The 20,006-nt window shown below is 33.4% G+C and overlaps 1 protein-coding gene across 5 annotated transcripts in view; it reads right to left on the bottom strand.

The window, feature by feature from the left end:
- LOC149085219 (orexin/Hypocretin receptor type 1) overlaps positions 1-20,006 on the bottom strand; it is a 62,397-nt gene that overhangs the window by 32,159 nt on the left and 10,232 nt on the right. For 2 of the 5 annotated variants that reach the window (XM_089233092.1, XM_089233091.1), the window contains exon 1: positions 378-398. The exons of the other annotated variants lie outside the window; for them this stretch is intronic. The gene's annotated coding sequence lies outside the window, so the exon portion shown is untranslated. Of the gene's footprint in view, positions 1-377; positions 399-20,006 lie in introns of those variants that run through there. 5 annotated transcript variants of the gene reach the window in all.

Here is a 20,006-nt window from a genome sequence, read left to right on the forward strand (position 1 = left end):
TCAGTTTTAATTGTGCGGTCTCACACGGTACCATGCGAAATCTTATGAATCTGATACCTTACAAAACAGCGAGTGCATTATATGTTTTCAAGCATTACAATGAATACATCTCGGAAACAACCCGAGTCTATGTGTATCGAATTTATCAGAGATTTAACCCTTTAATGGGCAAGCATTGTAATTTCCAGAGGAAAAAGTTTTGAGGTGTTATATTAAGAAAATGGGGTGCCTTGAATGCTATTACATGACAGAAAAATTTGTTATCAATATTTGAAAAAATATACGATGTTGAACTTCGGGGAACACACTGTATTTATATAATTCATGTAGATTTGACTAGTATACAAATGTCATTTATTGTTTATTTGCCAACTTACTTTTCTATCATTGTTGAAGAATGCACAGCAATATGTTTCTTCCACACATGGTATTGTCCTCCGTAATTCAATGGTTAAAAATCGTTCTTGCTTGGCTTGTCAATAGGAGACGTGTACGTTTGAGCCATTCTGTTGGTAATTATAGAAACTTCATAAACAGCTCATAAGTAAAACTTGAATGTTTAGTACTTGTTTAGAAGCACCAATGCCGAAACGAACTCAAAATATACAAGGCCTTTATTTGAAAAATACAGGGAGGGAAAAGTCCGTGGGAACTTTAAAAATTCATAAAAACCGAAAAAATAACCAAAATAAAAAACGGTTTGCAGGGCTAGCATCACTAGGTCATAGAATGTCTTTAAGATAGGAAAAATAACGCAAAAAATAGCCGATAGGTGGCGCTGACGTATACAAGTCAAAGAAAAGATACGCAAATAACGAACAGAATGCCTCCAAATCATTTATTACAGCAGTAGGCTGTATGTGTTTCACATGACCACCACCACAGGGGATAACACATTGCAGACGAGTCACAAATCCAGCAGAGTGCAGCAGGTCCACATACAACAATGCTTGTGGATTAGGAGCGCAAGTTCTCATAACCGTCTCATTTGCATATTTACACCGAAGTCGCTCGTACCAGCGCCACCTATCGGCTGTTTTTTTATTTTTTTTCCTACCTTAAAAAAATTTCCGTGACCTAGCGATGCTAACCCTGCAAACCGTTTTTTATTTCGTTTTTTTCCGGATTTTATTCATTTTTAAAGTTTTTACGGACTTTTTGCCCACCCTGAATATGAAATTCATGTTGGGCGCCTGACAGCAACACGTGCAAATAGAGGGCAAACTTGATGCAATAAAAAAAGTACGTATGATAGAAGTGAAGCACCTATGCTGTCCGGCTAAGTGAAACTGACAACTTGCTACTAACTACGTAGTTGATTTGCGGAAGCTGAAATTGAACATAAAAACTTTTCACTCAAGTTTATCGAATGAATACGAGTTGAATGGACGTTTGACGCGCTTGGAGATCTGAAGACTAAATTTAACATTTGTAGCGGTTTCGCCTCGGCGTGATTTTTCTATGTAACTTTGGAACCCCCCACCCCTTATGACCCACTTAGGGGTCAAATTTCGTTAAAAACCCATTCTTAGTTAATCTTTACGTCAGGAAATAAAATTTCCGATCAAAAGTGATAATTATAGCTCCAGCAGTTTCGGCTCGGCGTTATTTCTCTATGTTACCTTTGAACCCCCTTATGGGTCGGATTTCAAAAAAATCTTTCTTAGCTAGTTTTTACGTTATGAAATAAAACTACCGGTCCGATTTAATAATTATAGCTTGAGGTTTGCGGCTGTTCCCTATATAACCTTTGGACTAACTTGGGGAGTCAAATTTTAAAAAACCAAATTTTAGTGAGTCTTTACATAATGAAATGAAACTACTGACAGAATTTCAGTTTTATAGCTTCATCAGTTTCGGCTCGGCGATGATGAATCAGTCAGTTAGGACATGTTATTTCATATAAAATGTCCTGATATTTTCTATAACATAATATTATGTAGATAATATTTTATTATTACGTCGAGAGAGAGTATATCGCCATTGATTCGTCATCTAAGAATGAAGGATCAAGTTGATTTGTGCTAGCTGAAATGAGATATAAAACTTTTATTCCAAACCATTCTGAATACCGCTTGTAAGGGGTTGAACATGCGTTTGAAACGCTTAGAAATCTCACAAATTCAATCCTAACAGCGTATATAACTTATACTCCCTCCCTTCCTGGAAATCAAATGGCTCCCGAGTTTTGTCCATTTCGGGTTTTTATAGTCGCGAAATGATGCAACTTAAAACGTGACTGTGACATCACCGATAAGATCAAACTAATTGGGGTCCCCTGTGTCAAACTTAGGAACCCGAAATTATTGAAAGCTTTCACTATTTCGGAAGATATGTCTTGTATAAATTCTCATTTTCATCAATTGTAAAGCCACTTCTCTCTCTCTTTCTAAGTTTTGATTATTTCATTTTTAAATAGTAAATAACTATATCTTAAAAAGTTATATTCAATAAATTTATTCATTGATTTTGGACTTCAGAATATACGAAAATTCAAAATTGATGGAAGAATGAACAAATCTGATACTATTACATTCAATCAGGCAAAAGTTTTTCAATAGTTCTAAAGTTATTTATTTCTTGATTAATTTAAAATTTTTATTAATTTTTGTTTCGTTCGTTCATTTTTTGTGTGGATACAATATTTTTTGCCTATTGTGAGTGACGGTAGATAAAACCTTCATACCCCAACCGAACTTTATTTTTCTTCAAATCGTACATGACCCGAGCTTCATAGACATACCCTCCACCACCACCAACCCAAACGTTATTCTGTTTACAGAACCGGTTTTGAGGAAAAGAAAAGCACTTCCGTTTCACTTTTTTATGTCGAAGATTTGAAAATTCACTGCTATGCTCTCACTAAAGAAGTTCCACTTCAATATTAGTAAATTACGGTTTATTGTAGTTAATTATGGTTTTATGGGCATTTTTTATATTTTTAGGCGTCGTTGCGACTTTTCGTTTGTATTTGTACCGCATCTATAAAATTGGTAATATTCTTATCACAGTTCTGAAACCCAGGCAAACTTTTAATCTAAATTGTTAGTTCAAACTTACTTTAAATGTTTAACGATCTTCAATGGTAACTTAAGAAATAGAGATGCAAAAGTTACATTCTTCAAAAGAACTAAAAGATATCTTCATTCTGGCTCAGATATCTAGATTAAACAAGTTTAGTTTGGATTTCATTGTACTTATACGTTAAGCACATTCAACTGTTTATTCGATGAAATTTTTTTCCTCAATTGTAGCATCAGCATTCATTGAATTATATTTCACGAAAGGAAACAAAGTAAAAGTGTTGCAGAAAGTATTCTTTTCTATTAAATCAGCTTTTGCAAATCACCGTAAGAACTAACAGGGCAAAGAAATACACTCAAGAATCGAACATGCATTGAACGTTCGGAAACGGAAATGAGAAACGTGTCTTGTGTGATACTTTAGCCTTCTTTCCAATTTTACTGAATGTCTTGAACTTTCTAACACGATACTTTGTAAGTCTATAAAATATCGAATCATTCGTTTATAGAAACAGCTCAAGTATTCAGTAGAGGCTTCCGGAAAATAGATAAGTCCGTGGTCCGTGGGGTGTCGTTCTAAACGTTTTGTCTTAGATATCTCGGTTCTTGTCGCCACTGAAGATATGGACGTTTGGAATAATTTCCTGTGGATCACAGCTCTTACAGTCCGGAAAAATTGATTGATGATAACGATGTTCCTCAAACTTAAGAACTTTTTACTATATTATTGGTGTTTTCATAAGTGGTTTGGTCTACATACCAATGATTCCAAAAAATGTAAATCAGCACTGTAATGTTAGCGAAATATGTTGTGAGATATTTTGGGGACTTGACAAATACTTTTAAATAATTATATTAGAAGTAGTAATTAGGACAGTGAATTCCAACCTTTTTTTGCGGTCCTATAGAGCCAAAATGTGTGTCGTGGTGAGTTTGGAATTCATTTTCAAGGATGCCGCATACCTTAAATCTCTGTAAATCTAGTTGGATCGTTCAACTGATCTATTTCAGCTTCCAGCTTCTGATCACAAAAATAGGAATTGCACATATTCAGTTTCTCGAGATATCGTAAAAGGTCAGAAAATAAAAAAAACATACATTTAAAGTGCATGAATGAATGAACGCCAGAACTTTGCCACTGGACTTATCCCGTTGCCGAGATCTCTTCCAGCCCAGCTTCGTGGCAGAGTCTAGAACACTTTATTTTGTGTCAAAAAAAAAGAAAGAAAAAAAACATACAAACTTTTACAACATATTTTCCTCGGACAATGGGGTACGGTCGCGATTAACAAATTTTGTGGTGATTACAGACGAGATAGTATTAGGAGTTGGAGAAGTTTCGGGGTTTAGTTAAGATGAATGTACACACACATATTAGGATGGAGGTATGTTTTAAAAGCAATTGAGTACCCCTCCCCCCCATGCCATCTCATCTGTTATCTTACACTTGCCATATTAATATTTCAAGTGCAATGGCTAAATTCATGCTTGGAATTTCAGTGTCACTTTCATGTACGTTTAAAATAAGATAAAATTTCTACCAACACATCGATACTTGAATTTGAATTTTTTTCTATTTTGAATAGAAATTGCGAAAAGAAACATCCCTGAGAGTACTTGAAGGGTTCATTTTTTATTTTTTTTACGTTAAAGGTACTTTGAGAGCAGTACGTTGAACGTCATCATTTTTTATGTTCTGTCGGCCAAAAAAAAAAACAAAAAAAAACGGTTTGGATATATGTCGCGTTTACTAAAAAACTTAGCGAATAAATATTCCAACGTAGAATTTTTGTGTCTTCAATAATCATCGATCTTGAAGAAAGATATTAGTTTGATCATGTGGATTTCTATTCAGACTCCTTCGCCATTCAATTTATTTTCGATAACTGTATGGTACTTAAGAATATTTTCTCTTATCAGATTCGAACATCAGAAACTCACCCTTAGTATTAATACCATATTAGTGTAAGAAGCAAAAGTTAAGAATTTCGAAAACAGTAGCGAGTGAAAGTAGTGAGTACATCCCACGTCGTCAGGTATTCAATGTCATTATTTCAATTTATTATTCGATATGTAAAACGTATGCATTCGTAGTTTAATGAATAAAATGTAATGTAATCTCTCTCGACTGGTAGCATCGCTGAATTCATATCCAATTAATTTTATTTCATGGAAGAGAATCTACTTATTTTTTGTTGTTTGTGAACAGCAGTCGAGTTTTCGTTATGTAAGACAGAACTCTATGCTTCTATAGAGTAATACGAATATTTTTGATAGGTATACTTTTGGTTTCAAATACAAATTCCATTTAATTTTGTAAATTTGATATCTTTCTATCACCGAATAATAAAAGAATTGTCCTCAAAAATGAGATAAAGAGTAATCCTAAGCAGGGAATCATATTTTCGATTTTTCATTCCAAATTGATTGAAATCTTTCAAATTCAAAGGTTTCGAAAAAAGAACGTTTAATTGGAATTTTTAACTGGAATTTTACTCAATCATATTTAGAAATACATAGGACAGGACTGAAAAAATTGATGTTTGATGAAAAAATTGAGATTGATTACAAAACCATTGACATCCAAAAATTTTAAATTTTTAATATATAAATGCTTTCAAGTTGAGTCTGCATTATACTTTCCGTTATGTAATTTGATATAGTTGGGGAGGGGGTCACGCTGTCTGTGCGTGGGAGTGTATAGAAGAAACCCACATACATCAGTTGAGGTTTGTCTTTTGCAAAGGGTGGCAGCAGCTCTTATCTATTCTTCACCAATTTAAATAAATACTCAATTTTTTTTCATGTTATAGAATACAACTTGTCAGACTGTAAAAAAAAAAACTGTAGGACCAACATTAGGGATTTTCGGAAATTTACCGGAAGCCAAATTACCATTTGATTTACTTACTATGGATACAATTAGAGGTTTGACTAAGTATGGAAGAACGAAATCTTATCTTCATGTAGTTGTAGATCACCATTGTAGATTTGCAAGGAGATGCCCTTCAAAATCTCCTTCCATTAATGCGTATATCCAATGCCTGAATAAGACTTTTGAAACCGGAAACTCAAAACTATTACTAACCGAAAGAGCACCTTCATTTACGAGTCCCAGATTCTGGAAGTATTCAAGTAAAAAGGGGTAAAACATATTTTAACATCAAGCACCAACCCATCTACAAATGGTTTGAGTAAAAGTTAAATAGAACTTGAACCGAAAGGTTAAAAATACCGTATTTTGAAAAAAAAAAAAAAAAAATACAATTACAGGATTCTCAGTTCAGTATCTCATGTTTGGGGATCTCTCTTCCGATTTGACAGAGCATGTAAACGCATATCCGCCTCTTGGAGAAACTAGACATTTAGCATATTCTAAATCCCAAAAACAACATGAAAAGAGCGCTGCTCTCCACAAGAGAGATAAGAAACATTCACCACATAATTTCAATCAGGTGATACGGTCACGGTTAAGGTGTTTCCCCCATCCAGATAACGGAAAGTTGTGTCCAGCTACACTTGAACTACCAGACTGATACCCACGTTAATATTCCTTACGGAACCTCTAACGTAAAGGGTATCTGTTGTCCAGCTACACTGGACATTATACTATAATATCAGTATTAAGTCCACAAAATGTTGAAATAGACAAACCGAACCAACCTACATGAATTAGTAGTGAAGTTATACACGTGAATAAATTAAAACCATATTATTGTGATGTTAAAGATGAAAACATCGTTGAAAAATTAAGTTATTTTAGTGAATTACTATTTTTTGATAATGAACAAACTCTTAAATTATAACAAATTCAATATGATTCAGCTCCTTTCGCTCCATAATTTATACCGTGAAATTCTTCGAGCAGTTTATCGATTGAGCATAAATCTGTTGAAAATCAACATGCTTATGCTGCTGGTAATTCAGAATGTTCATTTTCAGACATTGGTGATGCTTGCGTAAAATTAATAATATTTTTCACTCAAAAAAAATCCTTTCATTTCTTATTATTGCTATATTGTTGTTTCTTCCTATTTCATGTTTGCATAATGCTGAACGAAAATTTATGGTTTTGTGTCATATAGAGAATGTTGCAATCATCTAAAAATGTCTTTAATAATTAATATTTATGTGAGGTCATGCTTCATATCAATTTTTCCGAATATGCTTACAATCCCTCAAAACAGTCTTGTCAGAGGACTTGTTCATAACCAAAAGAGCACATTGAGTCTTGTATTTTTTTTATTTACTCTAGAAATTATGATTTTGTATTTTTGTGATATTTTTCTTAATTTTGCAATGCCACATTCTCATATTTGTCCCTTATATATTTTTATATTCTTATTGTTGTGTATTCTCAGCGACCCTCCCTTTAAATTGCAGAGTTTCACTCTTGTTATTGGGGGAGTATATGTTGTATATTCTAATTATAAAGAAACGTTCCCTGATGCCTCCATTTTTTTGACTGTGTTTGGGAATGGTAGTGTAAATATAGGTCATGCTGTCTGGGGGTGACGGTGTCTGTGCGTGGGAGTGTATAGAAGAAACCCATATACTCACATCAGTTGAGGTTTGTCTTTCGCAAAGGCAGGCAGAGCAGCTCTTATCTGCTCCTCACCAATTTAAATAAATTCTCAATTTTCTTCATGCTATAGAATTAGTGCTGAGTCTGCGTGTCATTATTTTAATTAAAATACTATGCATTCAATACCACAGACATCTGATATATAGAGTAGGGGGGGGGGCCCAAATATCGCCTACCACGGTTGCTTCTTGATTAATGCTAGTAGCTGGTGGCCACTACCGAAACTACCAAGCTTTCTCCTTCAATCGTTGTTTGTGGAGAAGCTAGACGTACCTGTGTTGTTTTTCTTTTCTCTGGGATTTTTTTTCTTATTTTCGTGCACATTAAATAAACATGTTTAATTACTTTTAGTATAATCAATAAAGTTGAAGTGCTAATGTTATATCATTTGAGGCAGTGATAGTGACTGTAATAGGCTGCATTTTGATGTAGTTTGTTTCTTGGTTCGCGATTCGATCCCGAAGGCGGCGGCCGCCACGTTTGAGAGTTAGTTTGTTCACAATATCATCCACTTGAGTGTTCCCATTATCACCCTAGGAGATATTACGAGCACTTTCGAAGTTGGTTTTTTTTCAGATGTCACGTATATATAGAAAGACGTGGGACAAGATTAAAATGAAAGAGGTTGTAATAGCGGTATAAAAATAAAGAGTTGGGACTATTGAAAGCATCGGAAGCTTTTCTAGTACTTGGATCTACATTAACAGACTACGTAAAAAAACCTTAAAAATACTTGATGTGCCACTGGGACGAAGACTTGTTTTATCAAGGATGTCATTTTAACTTGCCATTAGAAATAATTTACGCCACCCACTTTCTCATATAAACAAAAAGTTCAGATAGGAAATGGCTCCTTTTTTTTTTCAAGAGACACCCTGCCTTGTCTCTGGAAAAAAAGGGAAAAGCACTATCACTTGAAAGTCCGTCAACTTCGGGAAAATTGTCAAGCAAAGCTGTAAAGGAACCAGCTCTAGAAAAATAGGAAAACGGGCGGAAGTTTCTTCCTCTTCTGAAGATGACGAAGAACCTCCATATGGGTAAACAGACGACAACAACAGAAGTCCTGGTGAAGAAGATAATGATGCCCAATATTCAATTTGTAATGGACTTCACACGATTGTTATGGAGAAACATGGTTAAAATGTTACAATATGTAACAAAAATTATTTAAATATATAACATTAAAATGTCATATATGTAACAAATGGTCTCACGAAAAATGAGATAAGAGAGAGGAAAGTAAAGGAAACAAAAACTTGCGTTTGTGTGGAATTCTTTTGAGTAATTTTTTTTATATTTTGATGTATTTACGGAAAGTGTTAAAAGAGTATGTTAACTATTTCTAAGTACAAAAAAGCTGCTTTTAGTTTTGTTGTGTTTTAATTTTCACGTTTAATAAAGAAAGTATGATCGCAACATAAATTAAACTTTATTTCAACCCATTTTAGACGTAGGCGATATTAGGAGAATGTAGTGGGAGATATTAAGAACACTTTTTTTAAAGGAAAAATGCCACGGTCCAAAATTTTTTATTTTGGGTGTGTTAAAATTATGTGTTAGTGTTGTAATTCGGTTTATTTTTGGATAACAGTTAAACAACAGATTAGAATTATTTTTAGACAAATTGTACATAGATTAGTCCTCTGATTAATATAATGGCTTAAGTGGACGATATTTGGACCCCATACCCAAACATATTTCTGCTTTCGGATATATATATTCAATTATGATTTAGTTTTCATGTATGGAAAAATATAAACCTTTTCAGTATTTAATCATATTTTCTGAGTTAATATCAAATCTTAATCTAATACTTGTATAATGGAAGGTTGATTTTTTTTTTTGAAAACTCTTTAAAATATTTGATGTGAAAATATTGAAAAAGGCCGGCATTACACTATCAAAGCTTTAGAAAAGTTCTTTTATAAAACTTGAAAAATGAACTTTTATCAAACTTTTAAATTCATAATAATACACAGGGGGTCAAACTTCCTGGAGAGACATGGCCTCCCAACTTGTTTTTGTTTTCCCCCTTGCATAGCTAACACCTCTCGTCGCAAAATACTGACGACCGTTGAGCCTAGAAGCGTACTTCCAATTAGAAAAAGTATTCAAATAACGTGGGAAACTCAGATACGTCATGGGGGCTTTATAGTTATTAAAATAAAAACATTAACTTCTCATACTGACACCCTGAGCTCGAAAACGTAATTAAACTGATGTTGCCTGTCTGTAAAAAAAAGATAATTTTTAATTTTAATTAGTATGCAACCCCTTACAATATGAATGACATATCTGACATATCTACATTTCATTTGGATACTTTTTGTAACTGGAAGTATACCTCTGGAATCAACGGTTCTCAAGTAAAATGCGGCCAAGGGACTTTCCTTAGCATCCTGAACATATATAATTTGAAAAGAAAAATAGTTTTGATGTACAATATTTATTATTAGATATCAATATTTTTGCTCAGCAATAATTTCACTGAATTCTGGCATTTTCTAACATTAGTCACTTTTAAAGAGTCACAAAGGAAGCCAACATGTTTCTAAGATACAGCTAAATCATGCTGAAGCAAAATTTAATTGATCAAAACAAGGTTAGAAAAAGAATAGTCACCAAGGGACCAGTTAATCACGCCACTTCTCCAGCTGTGGTAGAGGGCTGAAACACTAATCCCACGTGAAACGCTCTGTAGCGTCTTTAAGGCATTCAGATCCATTGTCTGATTACAAACCAGAACAAGCCACCGTGGAAAAATAAAGGCGAGTTGAGAGATACACCGAGTACTTCTACAGATCTTTTCTTCCCATAATCCCTGGAGTATTATCCTCTCAGACTGGGAAAGCCTGAAGAAATGGTCGAATAAACCGAATCAGAAACAGAATAAGAATGATTTCAGATCGCGGATATCCTTTATTATATTACGCAACCCCATATTCTTTAGTTGCACTGAATAATAATGAATATAACGGTTTACTGTCTATGATCAATCCTAAAATTTAAAATCTGATGCTCATTCTAATACTAAGATTTTACTGCTAAATCTCATCATTGCACATATTGAATAAATTGCCTCTACTTTCGAAAATCCATGTTGAAAAAGATTTGATGTGAATTATTACGTAGCTATATCGATGAGATTATTTCTCTGGAGAATAAACATTAAAGAGGATAACCAATAAGTCATCAAATGATTTAAAGGGGAAAAAATGAAATGCAAACATGTACCGCATAATATGTATATAACGTTTTCAATTTAGATGTTCAACGCAATTTAGGGTTGGCTTCCGAAAGCAGCCAGTATTCATTAAATCAACGTCATTTCCGGAGCTTTAAATGAGGCGTTTGTCCTTCGGCAGTTAATTAACCTACGTGAACAGAAGAGGAAGTTAAGGCTTTACTCCTAAATGTTACCTAATAGGATATCTTAAAATAAAATAGCAAACGGATTTCCTAAATATGAAGTAAGATTTTTAGATCAGATTAGAAACTGAAAGTCTTTAACACCTATCAAATATCCTCAGATGCCGTGTAGTTGTATTACGTCGCATGCCGTTTTTGGACTTCAAAAGTTTCGAAACTCACTGTTAGGGCCTCCTCTCACACGGGAATACTCAATTTGAACTCTAGTAGCTTCAACTTGAGAGTTGAGTTGACTTGAACAAGTCGAGTTGTCCCACACATGGCACGGCGCTACTGAAAAAAATCTCAAAGTCCGGGAAAATGAGTAAAAACGACGCATATCTCCCTGTGTCCTCCTTATCTTCCTGTATGCTATGAACCGGAGTAGGAGAAAAAACCAAATTTTTAGCAATTCTAGCAGTGATGAAGTTGATGTTTTATTATATAACTACAAATAATTATCATCCTATACTATTATTTCCACAAAAGAAAAAGGATAAATAGAGACAAAAATATTATCCATACATTAATAACATTCATTGTACACTATTCATTACGGCCTACGGGAATCGAATTCCTTGCATTATACGTAATTAGAAAAGAGACTTACCTGGAATTAATAAATCATGTAGTTATTTCGATACTTATTGCCTGTCAGCTTTGATGAGTGACTGCTAATGATCCTTAATTAAAGTAAGTTAAATTCAATTTCAATTTCATTGTCTCATTATTGTTAAAAAACATATAAATCAAACAAAACAAAATCCATCAAGGGATCCTATAGGATCCACGATGAACAAAACTTTAACCAGTATTCTAAAAGAAGTAGCAAAAGAAATCTCTGGAGAAAAAGAAATCAAACCGGTGAAGAAAACAACAGAAGAAACAAAGAAACTTATGAAAGACCGGAGAGAATTTCAGATTAAGAATGACCCTAAATCAAAAGTGGAACATGCAGAACTTTGCAAGACAGTACGGAAGCGGATTACAGAAGATGTCAGAAAGTTTAATTGTGATATTGTAAAGAAAGCATTGGAAGATAATAGGAGCTTAAAATCAGCAAAACGAAATCTGTGTGTAGGGAGAAAGGTAATTTTTGCACTAAAAAGGAAAGATGGAACCATCACACAAAAGATGGAAATGAAATCATTAGTATTGTTGAGGAATTTTATAATACTCTATACAAACATGAAGAACAGGATCGGAACAAAGGAAAGGGAGCAGGAAGAAAAGAGAATGGAGCCGAATTTGTACAAGTAGTGCCTGTGCTTAAAGAGGAAGTCTATAAGGCTATAAGATGTATGAAAAAAGGGAAATGCCCAGGTGAAGATGGGATTTCAATAGACATTATTAAAGAAGCAGGAGAAGAATTTGCCTGTATGCTAGCTGCTTTGTTCACAAATTGTCTTACAAAATCGGATGTGCCTGAAGATTGCAATAACGCAATGATGGTTCTTCTTTACAAAAAGGGTGAAAAGGAGGATATCAAGAACTATCGACCAATCAGTCTCCTATCAGTAATTTATAAAATCTTCACCAAAGTGCTGACATATAGGCTTGAATCCAAATTGGACGAAGCGCAACCAAAAGAACAGGCAGGATTTCGTAGTGGATTCAGTACAATGGATCACATCCAAACAAAATCAAGGAACGTATAGAGAGACACAAGGAGTACGAATTACCATTGTGTATGACCTTCATTGATTTTAAGAAAGTGTTTGACTCTGTCTTCACATCTGCTGTTGTTAAAGCTCCAGATAAAATTGGGGTAGAGAAGAAGATTAACTTCGGAAAAGGAGTTAGACAGGGTGATACTATCCCACCAAAACTCTTTACCACTGTTTCAGAAGAAGTATTCAGGAAACTGGATTGGAATAAAAAGGAATTAAAATAAATATAGAATTTCTCAACCATTTGCGTTTTGCAGACGACATTGTTGTTATCAGCAGTAATCCAGATGAACTAGAGGAAAGATGATACAAGAATTGGCGAAGGCAAGTATTCACTTGGTCTTGAAAATGAATCTGCAAAAGACTAAAGTTATGTTCAACCCCTTTGCGTTGAAGAGGACAATCTTGCTCAACAACACAGAGATAGAATCAGAAAGCTATGTATACCCGGAACAAGAAATTACCATGGACAACGGAATCATTAATGAAATAAACAGAAGGATCAGGATTGGATGGAGCACTTTTGGCAAAAACTGTGTAATTCTGAAGAGTCACATGCCATTATACCCGAAAAGAAAAGTTTTTAACCAGTATGTTCTATCAGCACTGACTTATGGAGCTGAAACATGGACACTCACAAGCAAGACGATACAAAGGCTACAGACAACACAAAGGGGCATGGAAAGATGTATGCTAGGCATCACAAGGAGAGACAGAAAACGAATCACTTGGATAAGGAACCACACAAAGGTATATGATATGGAAAGAATTAAACGTTTAAGATGGAAATGGGCTGGACATATTGCAAGAAGACAGAACAACAAATGGACCACAAGTATTCTAGATTGGTACCCGCGTGGTGTTAAACGTCCGTGAAGGCGTTCCCACGCAAGATGGATTGACGATATCAGGAAAGTGGCAGGAGTCAACTGGATGGCTAAAGCATCAGACAGAGCAGAATGGAAAAATTTAGAGGAGACTTTCATCCAGCAGTGGATTGAAAATGGTTGTTGATGATGATGATGTGATGACACACACACACACACATAGATAGATCAGATTAGGATCTGAAAATCTTGAAAACCTTTTAAATAACCTCGGGCGTTGTATAATAGTATTAAGCTATGCAGTTTTGGGATATAAAAGTTTCGAAACCCTCCGTCAAGAATCATTATAAGCTTAATTGGAGGAAGATTAAGGAAAATTCACAGGGCTTCGAACTTAGCAATTAATCTCATTTGATAACTCATAAAGTGCTTTTATATTCAAAGGTATTGGAAGAGATGTGTTAATTATGCCTTTTAAGTGCGGTTTGATAGAAAGATCTATATTACTGAAAGGGTGACATCTGTATATGTGAAGAAAAACTTAAGATCAGATTAGAAACTGAAGATCTTGGAAAACTTTTAAATATCTTAGGTCGTTGTATAATAGTATTAAGGCCTATGCAGTTTTTGGATTGAAAGTTTCGAAATTCACCGTTAAGAACTATTATAAACTGAAACGCGCGGAAGATGACTAAGGCAATGATACAAAATTTTTTGATGAGCATGAATGAAAGTATGATATCATGGAATATAAACAGATTACTACCGAGACTGGTTTTCTGGAAGCACTGTCATTGATTCCCATTAACAAATATTTTAAATTTAGCTTTATTTTTCCATTTTCTGAGAAAATGTACTCAAAATATTCGTTTTATATTTCTAACCTGAACTGTTTTTTTTGTCTGCGATATATTAAAATGTGAGTTAAGAATACTTCAGGCCTTGGAACTCAGCAGTTAATCTGATTTAATAATACGTTAAGTGCTTTAGTATTTAAAGCTATTGGAAGAGACGTTTTAATTTGGGTAATTAAGCCTTTTTTAAGTGCAATTTGATAACAAGATCTGTATTAGTGAAAGGGCTGTACGTAAGTATGCTTCAGAATATTGACGATAGTTTAATGAACAGTTTAACCCATGAAATTTGTCGACGGAAAGTTTTAGAAAGTATTATTTTATGGAATTTCGAAACGATTGAAAGAATTAAAGGTTTGGATTTTATTGAAACTAACTTAAAAAATGCACATGCACTGTTTTAATGAGATATTTTCGCTACACATGACATTACATTTTATATAAAATACAATATATATATATATACATATATAGGAAAGAATTAACCTCTGTTTGAAAATTGATATTTACCGGAAAAACAATGGTTTTTGTTATTAATGATATTGCTTAATCAATAATTTATATGACTACAAAGACATCAAAATTCGCAATTGATAAGCCGCTGTTGCGTTGCGCTTTATCAACGTTAAATCTGTTTCGATTTCCAGTTTCTGACGTCAAATGTATTAACGTTCAAAGTGAATGCTAGTACAAATAAATCGTCTTTGTAATTGTGATCAGGATATCTCTGGTGCACACACAGAACTCCTTCCGAAAATCCCTTTGGAACAATCTTATTCCAAACTCTGGTCTTAATGGATTTTGTCACATAGCAATGCGAACGAGGGCAAATTCAACTAGGACCTATAAAATAAATCTGATTACAAACGGTTATAAACACGAATGCTGCTATAGTGATTCTAATCGTTGACCTGATAACTGTGAATATTGTAGCCCAGACTCTCAAGCATGGTAGCCAATAGAAATTTAATCCTCAAATCATATAGTTATAATTTCTAGTTTAGTTTGTCAGTTTTTGATCAGCGTTGGAATTTCCGTCTCCATATTTTACCATTGGAATTATTATTGCGGTACACGAATGATATTTGTATAATGATCGGTAGAAGTTTTGTACATAATCTTCTTTACTGCATTGTTACTAACTCCTTCAACGGGATCTAGGAATTGACTGATGATAGTTCTGAATGCATGGCATTTTCCTGGTACGGATTGATTAACTGCTGCGAGACATATTTACGTCACTTGCTTTATTAATCATTTTACGTGGAACGTTATCTTCAGTGACTATATGCTTATTCAATAGTTAGACTAAACTAAAATGAAGATTTATCATTGTTTCGAGAGAAATCTATGTGAGATACAAAAATAAGCATGATATTTTTTTAAAAAATCAGTGATTGATGAGAACTACATCGTGAGTTATTTACAAAGAACTACGTGTTATCATAGAGCTACTTGTGTCACATATTCAGACATTTATACGGAACATTCTTCATATATCCAACCATTAAACTTATTTTTGTAACATGATTCAGGAAAAAAGATAGCGGAATATAGTTCATTATATCCATCTGATGTATTTTGAAAAAAAAATCTATTTTTTGGTAATTTTCCATGCACATTTTACCGTGCGACTAAAGAGCTGTACTTACACAATTCTAAGGAATTTGCACAATAAACTGAAGCTTTCAGAGGAATTAAAAAAATATTGAATATCACTGAGTGAATGGACTTTAATTAAACTTAATTGGAAGTTGACTGTTCTGTTAAGATTGATCACCGGCTAATTTCAAGTGTCATTTATTTTCTTTTGTATAAAATGGCACGTTTTGAGTCAAGTTTATACTGTAAGGGGAAAAAATGCACCTGATACTTCACGTAGACTTCAGAAAATTAAAATTGATGAATGAAAATGACTATGGTGTACGTGAGTAGTTAGGAAATATAAATCTATCAATTTAAAGGATCGATGGAATAGGAAAAGGCATTAATTTTTAAAGCGATCAGTTCTAAACTTGTCAGCATAAACTCGAAATAATGAGCTAAATTTGATTATGAAATAGACAGGTGTGTCAATAGCAGTGCCGTCCTAACGCATTGATGCACCCGACCTTGCATGTCACCCCATAGCAGTCGACCCCCTTGCCTACACTAATTCAACAACAAGAGCCCACGATTTTACTATCATGATTCCATTCTGCCAAAATAATGAGGTACTATAGTTTTTTCATTCGCACAGGTCGCATATGGAACTCATTACCCGATGAGACTGTGACGAAGCCTACAATCCATCAGTTCAAGGCTGCCAAAAAACATGATGCGTTTCGATATCTTCAATACTGTGCTTTTTAATTTTGTTAAATTTTTAATTTTCACCGTTTTTATCATTTTTGAGCCAGCTATCATTACGTTGTTGTGGTTTTAACTTATAATTCTATTGTTTTATGTAATTTCAGTTTTATATACACTTCTTTTAATAGTTTTAGATTTTTTTAAATTACTTTACATGCTTGTTTATCCTATTTTATTCATTTATCTCTTAATGTTTTTTTTATTTTCTATATGTGTCTTTTTTCCCTCTATGTGATGTAAGTGCCAACCTGCCATTTACAAATAATGTTAATAAATATCGCATTCAGAGATTTACGCAATTTGACTTCTCTCACCATAAGATGATATGTTTCACTACGAGACTCGTTATTAAGAAAAACTACCTGTTCCCGGATATTTTTCTGAAAATTACTTGAATGTTTACCAGTTTGGTTAATATAAGAAGATATGGCAATGATTGGGTGTCTTTTTGATTGATTGCATAATGATATGAATTTTTTATATCATTTTATCAAACTTATATTAATATTCATAGAATTTTAAAAATCTAACAATGATCTCTTATAAAATGGGTACAAAGTAAGAAAACTCGTTTTAGTACTCGAGTTTCTTATTACTATGCAGAAAAGAATGTTATGAGGAAAAAAAAACCCACCGAATCTTGTCATGATTTAGTGAGTTTTTTCTACAAAATCGCATTTTCTGGAATATTTTTTTTGTTTGAAAAAAAAACCATTATCTTACATAAGTTATCCTTGTTCTTCGAAATAAAATTTTTCTCGAAAATATATTTTTATGCAAATAAGAATAAGGAAAAATACTATAAGACTTCTTTTTTTTCTAAAATAATAATAATAATAATATAACAAAAAAATAATATATTTTTGATTGATGGAGCATAGGTTTGTATTCTGATACAAAAACATTTGTTTTTAACGTAACTGTCATTCCATTGCTGCTTCTTTTAGATTATATCTGAAATTTTTACTTTTCATTTCCTGGAAAAAAAAAGTTAGATGGTTCCGACAATTTTTCAAATAAAAATCCTACATACTATGAAATATTTTCGAATATTCGGGAATTTGAATTCCTCGGAAGGTCGAGATGTCTACGTTTCTGTACATGTTTTATCTTTCTATAACCAGGAAGTGTAATATATCTTACTAATCGAGTTGACGTGAATGTCAAATTGTTCTGATTCGATAACGCATTTTATTCGATAATGCAATAATGTATATTTTAATTATATCATCAGAAATTAACATCTATTTTCCATTAACTTTTTTAGAATAAATATTTTGGACAAAATGTTAATTCTCAAATTTTAGAAATTTATTTAATAGCATTAACTTGGATATTTTAAGCATTGCATTAATTTTATTTTTTAAAAAAAAAGTATTATTTCTTGCTTTTAATTTTTTCCCTGCCTTTTATGTTTCCATCATTTTTAAATTTGATCATTTTTGTCGCACCATGGTCATTTCCTGCACACAAGGGCTAATTTGTCCGGGATATACAGTTTATTGCTGATTTCGAACGGCAGCATTTTTTTTATACTCATCGAGAGGTTGGTGCCCTAACCCCTCGATGTGTGACTCCCTGCTGTAGCAATATTTTTGTGTGATCATGTCGCCATTTCTGTTGTAGACCTGTGTCAGGAAAGCTTCTTACAAGAACGGTATTGAATTTAAATTTTAAATCTCTTTGTGTTGTGTTTTATTATATGTGTGTATATATATCAAGGGTGCATAGCTAACAAGGGTATGGCATTTTATTGGTGAACCGTTGTTCATAGAGGTATACTTCGAGTTAGAAAAAGTTCCCAAATAACGTTTAGTATTCAGATATGTCATTCATGTTTCAAGGGGTTATATAGTTATTAAAATAAAAAATTAACTTTTTATACAGTCCCCGTGTGCCCCAAAACCCAGTTGGAAAGTTGTTGCCCCGTCTCTCCTGATGCCAAAGAATAAAAATAAATAAATAAATAAAAATAAATTCCACGTTTCTAAGTGCATTATTTGTAGAGATATTCGAATGCGAACAACAGAGGAAATTAGGGGAAAAACAGCGTTAAATGCGAGTAAAACTGTTTTTAAGCATTTATAGCTGTTCTCCCCAACTTTCCTCTGTTTTTCGAATTCGAATATCTCGGTGAATATTGCACTTGGAAACATGGATTTTTTTCCGTTGGCATCAGAAGACAGGGCAACAATTTTTTAATTGGGTTTGGGGCATATGGGAACAGTATAAAAAACTAAATTTTTTTATTTTAATTACTATACAACCCTTCGAAACATGAATGACATATCTGAGTATAACACATTGTTTGGAAACTTTTTCTAATTGGAAGTATGCCTCTAGAATCAACGGTTCGCCAGTAAAATGCCATACCCCTGTTTGCTATGCACCCTGTATTTATATTTTGAATTTTTTTGTGTTTTTACAATCATCTTCTTGCTGTTTTAATGCACATTATATAAATTTTGATATTTCTTTGCTTTTGAATTTCTGCAAAATTATATTTTCCAATGTATAATTCTTTCATGAATTACATTATTTTGTTCGAAGTGATTATTTTACAGCACTTGATTTTATGATTTACAGAAAAGTAACGTGTATATTCAACTGTCTGGCATCACGAAAAGTAAAATATCACGATGTACTGTACAATGCGTACTAAAGAAGTGTGAGATAGATCGGTACAAAACAATTACTCATATCTGGAAATGGGTGATAAGCCTAAGGACAGTGTAATAAAGAAAACCCGATTTCTTATCCTTGGACAACGTTTCCGTTTACGGATTATCCAACAGAATCCGATTAAGCAACAGCAACTGAATCAACACAAAAAGTTAAACTTGACGACAGTTCCGATTACATGGATAAAAAGACATCACGGAAGACGTAAGTTAGAAAAAAAAATTACGCTCTCACTAAACTTGGGCATCATGATTCAATTCGGCCGACTCGCACGAAGCTGTGCAAACTCCCTAAGCATTTTTTGAGAACAGATCTCACATTGAAAGTGACTACATCTTCTGAAATGAAGTTTATTATGGACCTGAACGAAAAAGATCTCTACTCTTCGTGAATAACCATGTTTACTTCTAACACGTGGACGTAATAAATTTTATCATCTGAGCAATCGATGTGAAATCTATTTAGCATAAGATATTTAAAAAAAAACAACACTTATTAAATTATGCGACTCCTAGAAAAATTTTTGACACTTGCTTTTATCACATATACGGGGGGAAAAATTGCAATCAATAGATTGAGAAAATAGATTAAAAAAGCCGTATCTT

This window comes from Pholcus phalangioides, unplaced genomic scaffold (genome assembly GCF_987345545.1).
Source record: "Pholcus phalangioides strain wild (caught in Gottingen) unplaced genomic scaffold, Ppha-v1.0 ptg000007l_1, whole genome shotgun sequence".
NCBI lineage: Eukaryota > Metazoa > Arthropoda > Arachnida > Araneae > Pholcidae > Pholcus > Pholcus phalangioides.